Below are 13,600 nucleotides of genomic sequence, written 5' to 3'. Positions count from 1 at the left end.
TCACAAGGGCTCCCTGACTCGCTGCGGTTGAGAAATCAAACAAAAAAAGAAGAAGAAGAAAAAAAAAACCCAACGCAAAAACCAAACCTCTTTTCATTCATTAAGCGCATCGGCCAGGTGAGCACCACCAGCGAGCTCCCGGTTCCTCTCCCTTCTCCTAGCGCAGTACCACAGGACAGCCGGCCGTCCGCCCGCCACTCCCGCGGGATGCGCCGCCCGCCCGCCCGCCCGCAGCACCTCCGCGTGGAGGAGACCCGACGGGGAGATGGGGGGGGTCAGGCAGTACACCTGGGGCCGTCCCGCGGGGTCCTTCCCGCCCCCTCGCCTCTCCTTCTCGCCCGCTACGGGCAACCCCATCGCCTCCGCCCGCCCACGCAGCCCCACGGCGCCGGGTCCTGGCAGCGCTTCTCCCCCCACCCCGGGCCGCGCTCCGCTCCCCCTCAGCCCGCCGCTTCTCCCCTCCGTCCGGGAAAAACCCTCCGCCCCGCCTCCCGTTCCCTCAGAGCCACCTTCCTTCCCCGCCGCTCTAAGCATCCCCGGCGGCGTGGCCTCCTCCCCAGGCCCGGTGCCGAGCCCCCTGCCCACGCCGGGCGCCGCTCCCTCACGCCGACAGCCGCTCCTCGGCCGCCGTCGCCACCCCTGCTCCCTCGCGAGCCCCCGCACGCCCTCGCGCTCCCGGGTCCCCCTCACGCCTCCGCTGGCCCCCTCGCAGCGGGGAAAGGTCCCCCTCAGCCCGCACTGACCTGGCGCTGTCAAGTCTCAGCCGGAGAAACCGTTCCCTTCTGGTGGGATAAACTCCCCGGGCCGGCCCATCCTACCGGCCAGGCACCGCCTCCCCGCCGGGGCACCGCCTCCCGCCGCCGAGGGGCGAGCAGCGCCCGGGGCTGTGGGCGCCGCGCGGGTCGGGGCTCGCGCCGCGGCGGCCGTTGGCGGGAGCGGGGTGGGGGCGGCGAGGCGGGAGCCGGGGCTGAAGCGCGGGGCTGAAGCGCGGGGCTGGAAGCCGCCCAGGACGTTCGGAGAGCGAACGGGTCAGTGAGGAGGAGGCGCTCCTTCTCCTTCTTTTCCCCTTTAGACCCGGTCCGTTCACCCGAGCCGGTTCCCTCCGGGTCCGTGCCCGTTAAGCGTTATCACACGCGGGCACCTCGTGTGAGGACGGAGCGCGGGCCCTGGAGTGGGTCTGGAATTTGATCTCTGCTCTCTGCAATCTCCTGTAACTGAGAATTCAGTTCTTTCCGGCTGCTAACTGCTTTCTCTTTTGCGTTCCCCTTCTCCAGCTCACTCCTCTCTGCGCTGCGTGTAGTCGCTCACCTCACGTCAGTTTGTGTCCCGCTGTGACAGGAGTAAATGCTTTTCTGAAAAGATTCTTAGCGGTGACGGAGGTAAATGAAATTCTTTTTCATCCCTAAGTTTTTTTTCTTCTCCTTTTTTTTTTTTTTTTTATCCTCCTTCCCTCCCAGGAATGCAAAAAGAAGTGGTATAGGCTATGCTGGGTAAGTCTCAAGACAGAGCAAGTTCAAACAAGCATGTCACCTCCTATTTCATCCCGAGATTCTTTTATTAAAAAGTTGGATGCTGTAAGTCAGTCATAGGCTCAACAGCCTTTAGAGAGTCACCGTGTAAGTCCAAGTGCCCCAGCACGCAACAGTTTACCTTTAAGAACTCCTGATCACTCGGACATCATTAGAAGATTCAGAAGATCCTAAATTTGCCTCAGAGTTCTTAGTCATCCAGCGTTTCGAAAGAGTTTGCTTCTATTTGCTTTGTTATTTGTATACTGAAGGCAATTTATAGATTAGAGCTGAATACATCAAATTACCTGGTCTTCTCACAAATACGAACTGCCTGCGGCGTTTTGTTTATGAGAACAATCTCTGCAGAGACTGGAAGCCTTGTGTTAATTCTTATGAGAATTATCTATTTGTATGGGCTTGAGGTATTACTTCTGCCATGGCCCATCAGGGAATTATTTTCAGTTTATGCTTTTCCTACTGTCTGAAAATTTTAGGTTTAGAAAAGTGGAAATATTTTGTTGTTTTCTGGATATTTTTTTTTTAACATATTGCAGTAATACCTATTCAGTAGTACACTGACTCAGAACTAGAAGCCAGAGGCTGAAAACAAGTAAATAAAAACCTCAGAATTAGTTCAAGGTGTCACGGGTGAATAAACAGGCAAATGTGAGTAAAAAATATTACACCAATAAAAGAGGTGTAAATACTTAATACTATTTCTAACCCCTTTCCAACATCTCGTGTAGAATTTCAGTAGTATATTCAAAGAAGAAGGATCTTAGCTGGACACCTCTACACACTAAAATTTAGCTCTGCTGACAATAGGAAGAACACTGTTGTCTGCAAAATAGTGGAGAATATACTTATCTGATTTAAATGTCTGAATAACGGGAGCTCTTCAGAAAATCTAGGCTTTTAATGTGCACATTTTTTTAAAACTCCATGAAACTCCGAGCATTCCAGAAACTGGCAAGTAATAATGAACATCTGATTTTGAATATAAACTCATATTTGAGGCTAGACTTCTAATAAGTTCATAATTAAAGGAGGAAAAACATGGCATACTTTGTATTTTACCATTAATTTTAATAAAACTGCATGCATAAATAATACTTCAAATTAAATAACTTGGATGAAATAAAAACATATCTAACTTAGCCCAAAGAAAGCAACCAACCAGAGTTTCCAGAGAATTATTACAAATACTGTATCATTTTATTTATGTACAAATTACTTAGGTTTTGCAAATATGTATTTTAGCAGATTGAGACAGGAAAGAAAAAATAAATTACTTCATCTGATTTCCTGCTTAACATGGATTTTTATGTAGTAGTATATGGTGCTTTGTATGTTTTAGAATGACAGTTAATCTTAATTTGAAGAATCAAAGGATGAAGAATTCATAAATTATCTTTGGCAGTCAAAAATACACCTCATTTATAATTTGAATTAATGGGCCTTCTTTATCAACAAAGACTTTTTTTTTTTTTTTCATTTGTAGGTAGGAAGCCTACTAATTTTGGTTTTGATAAAGAAAGTGGGTTACTAATACCTATCTCTTCTAAAATGAATTCTAGATATTATTTTTATAATAATGAAATGGCCATTAGAATGAAATTATCAGTTTCTCCAACAGGTTTTGTTTGCATCATTTTCTTGCACAGTTTTTGATTATGGGGACTTTGTGCCCTACTGTCTGAATTCCTAAGCTTGGTTGGGACATTTAAGCACTATGAAATAAGAATGAAGTGTTAAGCTCAGGCCTTCCTGAGTTGTGGGCAGTTCTTCCCTAAGTTCAAAGATAAGCAGAAAAGGGCCTCAGCATCAGTTCTTGTTTTAAAATTGGATGATAACTTGTCTTTACAAAAGATCAATTATGTTTTAAAATAAATGCACCTGACATTTAATGCATCTGAAAAATAAGTCTTATTTCTGTATTGTGTATACAGTACTAATAGTTTATTTTATTTATTAACAAACTTTGAAGCAGATTGACTTGAATCATGGCAAAAATAATCCCACTGAAATGAGAAGGTACTGTATGGAATCTCAGAATGGGTAAGAGTATTAGTGCAACCCAAATAGCCTCCCTTAAACAATTTTATTTTTTCTTCCCATATTAACGAAGGAATTTTTATGCAACTAATTCTAAGGTATATCAGATAGGTCTTTAAAGCTTGATCTTAGATTACAACACGGAATACATTAAAGAGAGTCTGTCTATGATGCAGTGATTTTTACTATTGGCTTGAAAAGGGTAGAAATCTCTTAAGGATACTGAGGTGAGAAATGTTTTTAGTCTCTGCAAATATACTACTTTCAAATTTACTTATTTTGATGTTCCCATTATGTCTATGCTTTAAGTCTCCAGGTATATTAGAGAAGTTTGAAATTACAAATCACACAATGTGTCCCACCTCGGTACATTGGAAAGAATGAAAAACTATCTAGCCAACCTTAACATCTAGAGGGCAATCTCATACTCTAGCAGCATGACTATAAATCTAGCAGTCAGAAGAATAGTTCTGGCTGTGTAAATTGCATTGTTTTAAAGTAAAAGGATTCAAGTAAGCTGAGTAGCTATTCTGTTTCTCTGTTTCTTACAGTTACCGTGTCTACTTTATCTAATTTATGTAATTTTTGAATTTATGTATCTGCTGTTCTTTTATTGATAACAAGAACTTTGTATTAGCGTATCTTATTCTGTCTTTACTGGCAGTTTTTGGTCTTCTGGGAAGATATTTTTGTAAGAAGTATTTCATAATATTCTGCCACACGCCTATCTTCAATTTTCACGTTCTTTCTACATACTGTTTTATTTGAAGGGAATCAGGAGTTTAAATTATTATCTGTGGAGTTGAGTGTGGAAACACAGCAAAACCTATGGTATGAAACATAGTTCTTTATGTGATGGCAGAAGACTGCTCCCTTGGTATGATTCCAACTCTCTTTGGAGATCGCACTACGGTATTGTTATACCGCACTCAGAATGCAATGCCTTGGATCCAGCAAAAGTGATAGGACTAGGCATAATGCAGATTTTTCATAGATAACTGTAGAGCGGGTCAAAACAAGAACCCTTTTAACTAAAAATTATCCTTCTTTTCCTGAACTTTGAGGCTTAGATAAAAAAGATCAAAATCCAATCGTACCTGCTTTAAGTTCTGTAAAGAGGAGATCACATCAGGCTCTGTACCTCTAATTATAATAGTTATCATTATCTTTGGCCCCAACTTTCAACTTCTCTGATTTCTTTCTCTCTGTAAGAGTATGGCATTTTTTTTTAGGATTGTCTGATTCTTCTGTAAGAGGATATTATCTTTACGTAATCCCATTCTGATCAGATGGGTCTAAACTGTGTCTCAGTGAGATTTCAAGCAACAGAATATACAGTAATAAAGCATAAAAATCAAGCATACGCTACTACCGCCAGATCTGCTTCTAGATCAGAAATTGGTTTCTGAAGGAATCATTTTAAAGCTACAAACAGTTTATGGTCTTTTTGAGTTTCATTTAAAAACATTTTATCCTAATTCATTCTGTGGTTAAGACAGATTTACGAATGTAAATGATCCAATGTTTGAAAATGAGATTTCTACAACTGTACATATTTAGACATCTTAAATTAGTAGCTGATGCAACCAAGATTTAGAGTTGTGCTAATATAGTATGGGAAGAGGGTGGCTAGTCTTGTGGTTAAAGCATGGGACTAGCTGCTGAGAGGTCTGTGTTCTATTCCTGGTTGTGTCACTGACTTCCTGTGGGTCACTGGCACACTTAGCTGTGGCTCATTTTACTCATATATGAAGTGGAAATAATACTTTTATTACTAAAATGGTGTGAGACTGGCATTAGTATTTATACAGTTGCTTCATGCTCATTGATGGACTTGGTATATAATTGTATCAGCAGGTCAAAAACCATATCAGTAATATAATTAGTTTCATGTAATTTGCTATTTCTTTCTCACACAACAATTCACTGATTCCAGTAAAGAAGACCATAAACTCCTAAGTGCAAAGTGTAACTGAAAATATCTAGAGACTTTGCTTCCAGGTTCAAAATAAAGTGTTTCTTCACAAAGATAATTTTCTTTTTAAGAGTGTGAGGAAAGGGTATTTATTCCCTAATAACTTTTTTTTTTTTTTTAAAGTTAACTCCGTCCTCCCATTGTTTCTTTTGGAAGATTGTATGAGGATCACTCGATACTTGCATTTCCTATAACCTTTGTCCTGTTTTATGGAATTGGTTTGAAATACTATTTTTAAAATCTCTGCTTTTTACATATTTTACCCTAGTCTCTAGGGTGCTCCAGATAGCTGTCAGAAATACCGTTGCTCAGCTAAGTGATGATTCTGTAGAAAAGCAGTATGCACTGCTACCACTAAATCCCAGTGAAAGTCATTGAATCGAGAGCATTTCCTAGCATACTATCAAGCCATAAGGATTAGTTTCTTGGCAATTCACTCACTGTGGGATGGATCTCAATTTGATATCACAACTTTGATTTCCATTGCCGAGAGAAATGAATGAGGATTTTAAAGTGAAGGTATTTAAGTAGATCTGTTTGTTTTTTCAGATAATAAATTAGTTTAATATACTTAGATACATATAAACATTTAAACATTTTGCAGTTCTTTAGGACAGATATAGATCATAAAGTCTAAAAAAGAATTAGAGCCATTTGGACAATTATATAGATTTGTTTTTCCTTTTTAAGAGTGTGAGGAAGGGGTATTTATTCCCTCATAATTTTATTTTAATAGTTAACCCCTTAACAATATATTTACATGAAATACTTTTCTCAGTTTTTGCAGCAGTAGGGTATCTTTCAATAACACAACTGAAGGGTAAAAAAGAAGTTTCTTTTTCATCTTTGTCATTAATATGTACTAGTATAGTGCTAAGCATCCTAAAATTATATGATTTTATTCGTTATTTCTGAAAGAATCACCACAGGGAGTAGCAAAACAATAAAATGTAAACGTTATTTTCTTGTATCTGATACAATGTTTTGTATAGGCTACTTTTTTCTTATTCCACTAAAGATGTGACCAACTAGGTATGCATCAACAAAATAAGCTCACACAAATCTCTAACTGCTAACCTTAAAATATGGATTCACAAGCAGTGTGAGAATACTGACAGTAGCATAGTGAAGAAGTCCATAAATACTCATAGTCCTAGGACACAGTGTTTTTCAATTCTTGTTTTGTGTAAACTTACATAGATGTTAAACTCAAAGGCCTCACATGAGTTGGTCGCTACGGTGTAATCGGCATCTGCTTACTCTCTGATTAAATCTTCATCAGAAAAATGTGCTGCCAACACACATGGAATTTTGATGGGTAGAGAGGCATTGCTGTTAATCCTTACTCATCTTTGAGTTTTGCTTCGCAGAACTCCAAGAAAACAAAATATGGTCAGGTAATGCAACTTGTTGTATTGAAGTCATAAATGTTTCATTCCTTGTGTTAGTTTATTAGCTGCTCTTCTGAATTGACTCTTGTTAGGCTTTTTAATAAATTGTTACTTTGAAATCTTGACTCTCAAAAAATAAAGTTAGTGACTGGTTTTTACACTATACTAACCATTAGAGGATGCCAGGTAACTTTAGCAGTGAATCAGGGGCTATTTTGGGAGAAAAAATATTATAATAATTTGCAGGAAATAACCTTTTTGTTCCAAAACAGCTGTCATTGAACACTATTATATCTACAACAATTAAAATTATCTTTGGTAACTTTTAGTATTTGGCATTGCTCCATTATTGTTCAGTTAAATATTTTTCAAGTATGTTAGGACTTCTGCCCACTGTGTTCTTGAAACCCTTCGTTATCAATACAGGAGCTCTTTCTCATTTGTATTGTAATCTCTCTCATGGATGGATATTAAATATCTTCCATGAAGCTTATTTGCCATTTTATAAAATGGCAATATGCATTCTTCTGAGCATGGATGACACAACATTTACAGTACAGAATTTGCTTTTTAATATGAACTGCTGAATGCCAAAAAATAATAATAATAAAAAAGAATGTCCTAGCTAACGTGAGCAAACATCCTGGTGAATTTAAATAGCAAGTTAGATCAGAAATGGAGGAAAAATAACATTGGGTCAGGAACAATGACATGCTGATTTGAGTCTTCTATGTACTAATATACATACTAATGAGTATCATACATACTAATAAAAAACTAAACACAGCAGGTTAGTACGCTGCAGACTATAACTTGGTGACAGACTATTGCATGTAAAGTTTCTCTGGACTATCCTACTTGCATTTGAAAACTTGTTATGCTTATTTGCCTGCCTACCTTTACTGCATACAGAACCAAAAGTAATAGGTGATCAAAACAAAAGTAGAATGATATGGAAGAAAATCTGATTAAATTGGGAAATTATTCTTCATATTTAGTTGCATTTCATTTATTACAGCTCAAGTATGTTTAGTTATAAAGTATCCACAAAATGGATGTGAAGTATACAAAAGGGAGAGAAAAGACAGCAGAACAGAATGGAAAAATTATTACTGGTTTTAAGAATTTAGCCTGTTCCTCTGTATTAATTTATTGATACCTCCAATCTTAGCTCAGAACAAACAAGTATTTTATGGTAACTGCTTTTGCATGTGGTAGCAAACTCCTTCCATTCTATCTTTTCTGTCTCCAGTTTCCTGTTTACTCATCACACAGATCTAGTCTTTTTGTCTGGAGTTCTTTATTCATGACTGTACCTTTTAACATTTATTGGTTAGAAACCTCAGCTCTGTTTGTACAGGTTGTTTTGTTGTTTTTTTTAACCTCTGCTTTTTTGTTACAGAATATTCCTATTTTTTTAAAATTGTGTGATGTGATCTCTTACAGCCTGATCTGTGTACCAGGTTAAGTTTTTATGTTTTATCAACCCTTCCAATGTTTATACTTTTGGGAAACCTTCTTTGTAAATATATATGCACTTCTATTACTGCAGATTTTTTCTGAAATAGAGGACAATATCTCTATTTCCAGTTACATTAATTTGCTTCCCCAATATTCTGAATCCACTTAAATTGGGAAGGACAGCGATTTATGGTAGCCAGGTGGAACAAAGAACAAAGTAAACCAACCTGCTCCAAGATCCGTGGATATGACAGCAAACCAAAGTTTCCAGAGGATAAATTCAACTCTTTCTGATTGCATTATTTTCCTGTATTTTAAGAATGATTATTAGAATATTCCATAAGATCTAGTAAGGATATTTATAAGAGCATATTTTGTATATTCCCTCAGATATGTGAAAAAATAATTCTGCAGCTATTTATTCTAACATTTTGAGTAGTGTTCACTTCCAGCTATGTTTTTAGTTGTAACAACATACAGTTTTTCCATATGCCAATTATCTATTACCTACCCTGTTCATTAAGCTTAAATAATAACAGGGAAGCTGTTGCTGAAGCTCTTTCATATGACAATTAGATTAAATTATATATTTTTCTTTAATTAATTTAAAATTGAAATATGTCCCTCAACCCATATTAAAAGCAGAGAGTTGCCATGGATGCATGCCAGCCTTGTGAAATCCCTTTTAAGTGAGAAAATTGTTTTTCTATCTTTGGTTTGATTACTAGTCTTTTTGTACCCATCCAGTTTCAGTTAGAGGAACATTTTCAGTCTGCCTGTGCCCCTGAGCTTTGAAAAATCATCTCTTTACACTTCTGTTTCTATTAAAAAAGCAGGCACGCCACTCTTGCTGATGCATTAAGACACAGCACAAGTGGGCATATCCTGCTGCCAGAAATGTGCACACATGTGACTTACAACAGGAATTGTGTGGGTGTCTGAGATCAGAATTTGGTCCAATGCATATGCAGCCTGTATTAGCATCCTCTTTTTCTGTGCAGTAGCTTCACCCAATTTCCAAAAAAGGAAAGACTGCATCATGATTTGCAGTCGGGGTCCCCGAAGTCTGGCTGGGGCCCTCAGAGGGTTGGCTTCCTAAAGGGAAAGTGAGAAAAGGAAAGCAAGAAAAGGGAAAGCAGGGAAACTCAACTTAGTTGATAAGTTATGTATATCTTAGGGGTGGGGTCACAGACAAAAGGAAAGAAGGCTTTCAGAGGTTTCTTATAATTAGGAGCAGATTTTCTGTGCTGTTCTGACCTTGTTATTACAATAATGAAACACTGCCTTGATTTTCTTTTTGTGCTTGGGGAAGCAAGGAACTAGAAAGGCTCTTCCAAGCTCTCTTGGGTACTTTGTAGCAGTGATACCAGGTGTATACTTCAGAACACGTCTTTTAGTAAAAATGCCATTAATGAACAGCAGTTGTTTTTTTCTTCTTCTCATTCTCTCTGCTGTTTCAGTTAGATGCTTTTTCTGTTCTCAACTGATGCTGAATGCTGCTAAAAGGGAATAAAGACTAACATGAACTATTTAAAAGAAATACTTTCTTCATTTATACTTGTGCTTATTGTGTAGGGCACAACACTGACAACAACAAGAATCCCAGTTGTCACACCAGATTAAAACAACTGTTAGAATCATGATCAGAAAGACTTTCCAGAGCCTTTTGATCAGTTCATATAATAATAAACATTAAGGAAAAATAAAAGGAGGTTAGGAAGGGTTAAATTCCTAGATCTCTATTCTACTGTGTTTAAACACATTCCTGGAGACACAATAGAAACACTCCTATGCACATGCTGGAGGCTGCAGTTTGTCTGAGATGATGGAAATCAATGCTCTTCAGTGCTGAAACTTTCTTCCCTGCCTGAATGGTGCACTGGGCTCTTCTCACAGGTAACCAATGATAGGATGGGAGTTAACAGCCTTTAAGTTGCACCAGGGGAGATTCAAGTTAGTTATAAGGAAAAGTTTCTTTCCTAAAGAGTGGTGAGGGACTGGAACAGCCTGCCCACAGAGGTGATGGAGACTGGAAGAATAAATGTGGCACTGAGGGATGTGGTTCAGTGGACGTGGTGGGGATGGGTTGCTGGTTGGACTAGATGATCTTACTCATCTTTTCCAACCTTAGTGATTCTGTTATTATGTATGTTCCCCAGCATCCATCCCATTTGCTTTAGTAAGACAACAACCTAATCTAACAGTGGGAAATGAAATTCAAAGGAATAATTCCTGTATAATTCCAGGACAGCTGTTGGTAGGAGGATAGTTGCAGCTTGGTTAATCAAACTTCTAGCCAGCCATGTTTCAGAAAAGACCAGCTGCAATTGAAAAACTGTTTGAGAGAACCTTTCCAAGATCCGTATGTTTCTAAGTGTGTTTTATAATACAAAGTAAGGTCATACACATTAGAACATTTGGTGAATAATTTTTTCATTTGTTTGTCTTTCCAGCTATAGAATTTCTGTTTTTTTTTTTTTTAGTTTTTTTATGTAGGTTTTTGTTGTTGTTATTTTCTCTTTTGACACTAGAATTTTACACCCGCTTTCTAAAAAGGACTACACTTCTATGTTTATTACCTATCCTGTGATTAGGAAAAATTGCATTAGGTGAGAATTACCTGCTGTATTCTCTTAGGTGGATATCTTTCGCTAGTAGTTTATGGGAAGAAATGTTAAACATTAAAAATCTGTACAAGATGCTCTGAGTAGATAAATGACTGTAATAACTCTTAAAGCAGATGTTAATTAGGCTGTGAGTAATTTTTAAAGCATTGCTCTAGTGACAGTTTCCAGACTCTTCTTTTCTAAAAGTGGCTTTAGCTGTTTTTGGAATACAAGTGAATAAAAAATATTTTCGTAAGTTATTACTTCTAAATGCCGTTTTGGCTGCTTACACCAGTGAGGCGATGTGATTTGCTTACAGACTTCCTCATGGTACTGAAGGATTGAACAGTACCTCGACTGATTCAAAATTTGAGAAGGGTTTCTGTGTCATTCACAATCTTGCATGCTTTTTGTTTTACAAGTAGTGTTGTAGTATTGGTATTTGGACTTACCCCACAGTACCACGTTTACACACATCTGCTGTCACTTCAACAGAACTTGCTTATTTTAATGTTATGTATGTGTGTACCTAGGACTGCAGGGATCAAGACTCAACTTATGTATCACTTTAAGATAGGAGAAATATAATATCTGGCTGCTTTCCTCCTAGTTTGGGGTATTTTCTGAGAGGATTCTTTGTCCCAGATCCTTGTTTTTAAGGTTCATGGTCTGCAATCTATAATGGAAAACAGCCATTTGTGATCTGAAGAATAAAACAGTTACTTTTCTGTGCCTTTGTTTCCTGACTGTTAAAAGCAGTTTCAGATTCCTGTAGTTGCATAGATGAAAGCTAGAAAGCAAACAGAAATATTTGTTCATATAAACAAACAAAGAAACAACCTCAACAAATAAACCCCAAACCTGCTTCTCCTACAGAGAAAACAAAACAAAACCTTTCATAAAAGGAAACTATCTGAAAGCTCTTGTTTGGACTTCTAAACACATGCTTCCTAACTATAAAAAAGAAGACACTAGAAATGGCAGAAGTGAGTGAAATAGCTTCTGTAAAGATATTCAGTTCTGTGGGACATTCTATAAACACCTTCTTTGCTCAAGCATTATTTGTGCCTGCAAAAGACTCAAATTTTCCTCCTCATGGATGACTTTTCCTTGAATCTTTTCAGTGTGTGCAGGTGTTCATTTATCTCTTCTCCTTAACTGAGTGCAAGATATTTTTGCCACTTTGTAGGTGGCTCATGATGATGTGTTAAGACTGGGAACAAGTCCTGACATCTTTATGCACAGAGATTTTGCATTATCATTAAGTAATTGATTGATGTAGTGACTACTTGGACAGAATGGGTGTACAGACATAGCAAGAATCATCTTTATGTTTAATAACCACACACTAAAGAAGTCACCTACTAATTAGTAGCGATGTTTTATTAATAAAAAATGGTAATATTTTCCTAAATTCCTTCACAATTTAAATGGGCTTCTATATTGCAAAGACCCTTGAAAGACTGTTGATGTGATTTGAGAGTGTGGGAAGCTGTACTACAGTGGTAACAGAGCTGCACAGAAATTCATAGCATTATAACTTGCTGACATCAGGGTCTTGGCCTATAGAAGTGAAAGGGTCAGTTGACTCAGTAACTATCTATGCTGTACTTCTAACAGCTAAAACTAGAGAAGGAGGTAGAAGATGCAATAACTACATAGATTCAGATTAAAAATGTAACTGAAACAATCTAGAAAGTGATGTGTTATAACTCAGAACCTTCCATCTGTGTTTCTAAAGATGTGTTTGAATTGTAAAAAATTAGCTACAAGTTTGATGGAACAATTTATAAGGAAGTTTCTGTGCTTTGTATTATGCAGGGGATAAAATCAGATAATAATCTTTTCTGTCTTTAACATCAACAGTATCTTTCTTGATGTGCCTGAATTTTGGTGATTGGTAGTATCAAGCAGTTATTTGACTTTGAGTTGCCCTGATACATTTTTTCCACTATGGTAAACACACTAATTAATAGTAAAATCCATTAAATATTTCTCTTAACATCAGATTGATCATCTGCTGTTTTTATTCCTCTATGCATTTCCCCTATTTCTTTCCATAATCGGAATGAAAGAACATCAGTTCCTCCGTAGCTATTCACAGTACTTTGTTCCCTGTGTAACACTACTCTTGCTTTATAGTTTAATTCTCTGAAATTCTGTATTTAATATTAGCTTCTTAAATGTTTAGATTTACCACTTTCTGGTTCTTTTCTAGTTTCATAAAATGTGAATCATTTGGCAAGTCTTAATCACGTATGTTCTGCCAAAAAGCCAAGGAGCTAATTGAAATACTCTGAGTATTTCAATTTCAATCTGTGGGCCAAATTCACAGTTGTCATCAGCTCAGTTGTCGTAATCACGCAGCTCCACAACAGTATGTGGAAATATGCCGATACAAATTGAGACTATAACCTACTATCTGGAATTGAGATCCGTTGTTTAGTTGCCTGATGGAAAGGAAATTTTTTGAACATCCTGATGCTGTTTTCTCCAACAACACGGTTTGTCAGTAATTGCTACCTTTGTCCTCCTCATTACAGAATGTGCTATATCTAGCAGCTAAGATGAACTGTTGTACCATCCAGGATTGAATGGGGC

The 13,600-nt window shown here is 38.0% G+C and overlaps 2 protein-coding genes across 7 annotated transcripts in view; one reads left to right on the top strand and one right to left on the bottom strand.

Moving 5' to 3' along the window:
• Positions 1 to 878, bottom strand: part of PPARG (peroxisome proliferator activated receptor gamma) — a 55,297-nt gene extending 54,419 nt beyond the window's left edge. Inside the window, exon 1 of one of the 2 annotated variants that reach the window (XM_085235738.1) lies at positions 744 to 878. The gene's annotated coding sequence lies outside the window, so the exon portion shown is untranslated. The remainder of the gene's footprint in view (positions 1 to 743) is intronic. The other variant, XM_085235737.1, reaches the window with a different exon arrangement.
• An 11-nt stretch (positions 879 to 889) lies between these two features.
• Positions 890 to 13,600, top strand: part of TIMP4 (TIMP metallopeptidase inhibitor 4) — a 108,975-nt gene continuing 96,264 nt past the window's right edge. For 2 of the 5 annotated variants that reach the window (XM_085235740.1, XM_085235739.1), the window contains exons 1-2: positions 890 to 1,028; positions 1,275 to 1,379. The gene's annotated coding sequence lies outside the window, so the exon portion shown is untranslated. The remainder of the gene's footprint in view (positions 1,029 to 1,274; positions 1,380 to 13,600) is intronic. The other 3 variants (XM_085235741.1, XM_085235742.1, XM_085235745.1) reach the window with 2 other exon arrangements.

This window comes from Meleagris gallopavo, chromosome 14 (genome assembly GCF_905368555.1).
Source record: "Meleagris gallopavo chromosome 14, MGAL_WU_HG_1.1, whole genome shotgun sequence".
In the NCBI taxonomy this organism is placed as follows: Eukaryota; Metazoa; Chordata; class Aves; order Galliformes; family Phasianidae; genus Meleagris; species Meleagris gallopavo.
This window is presented reverse-complemented; position numbering and strand designations above follow the sequence as displayed.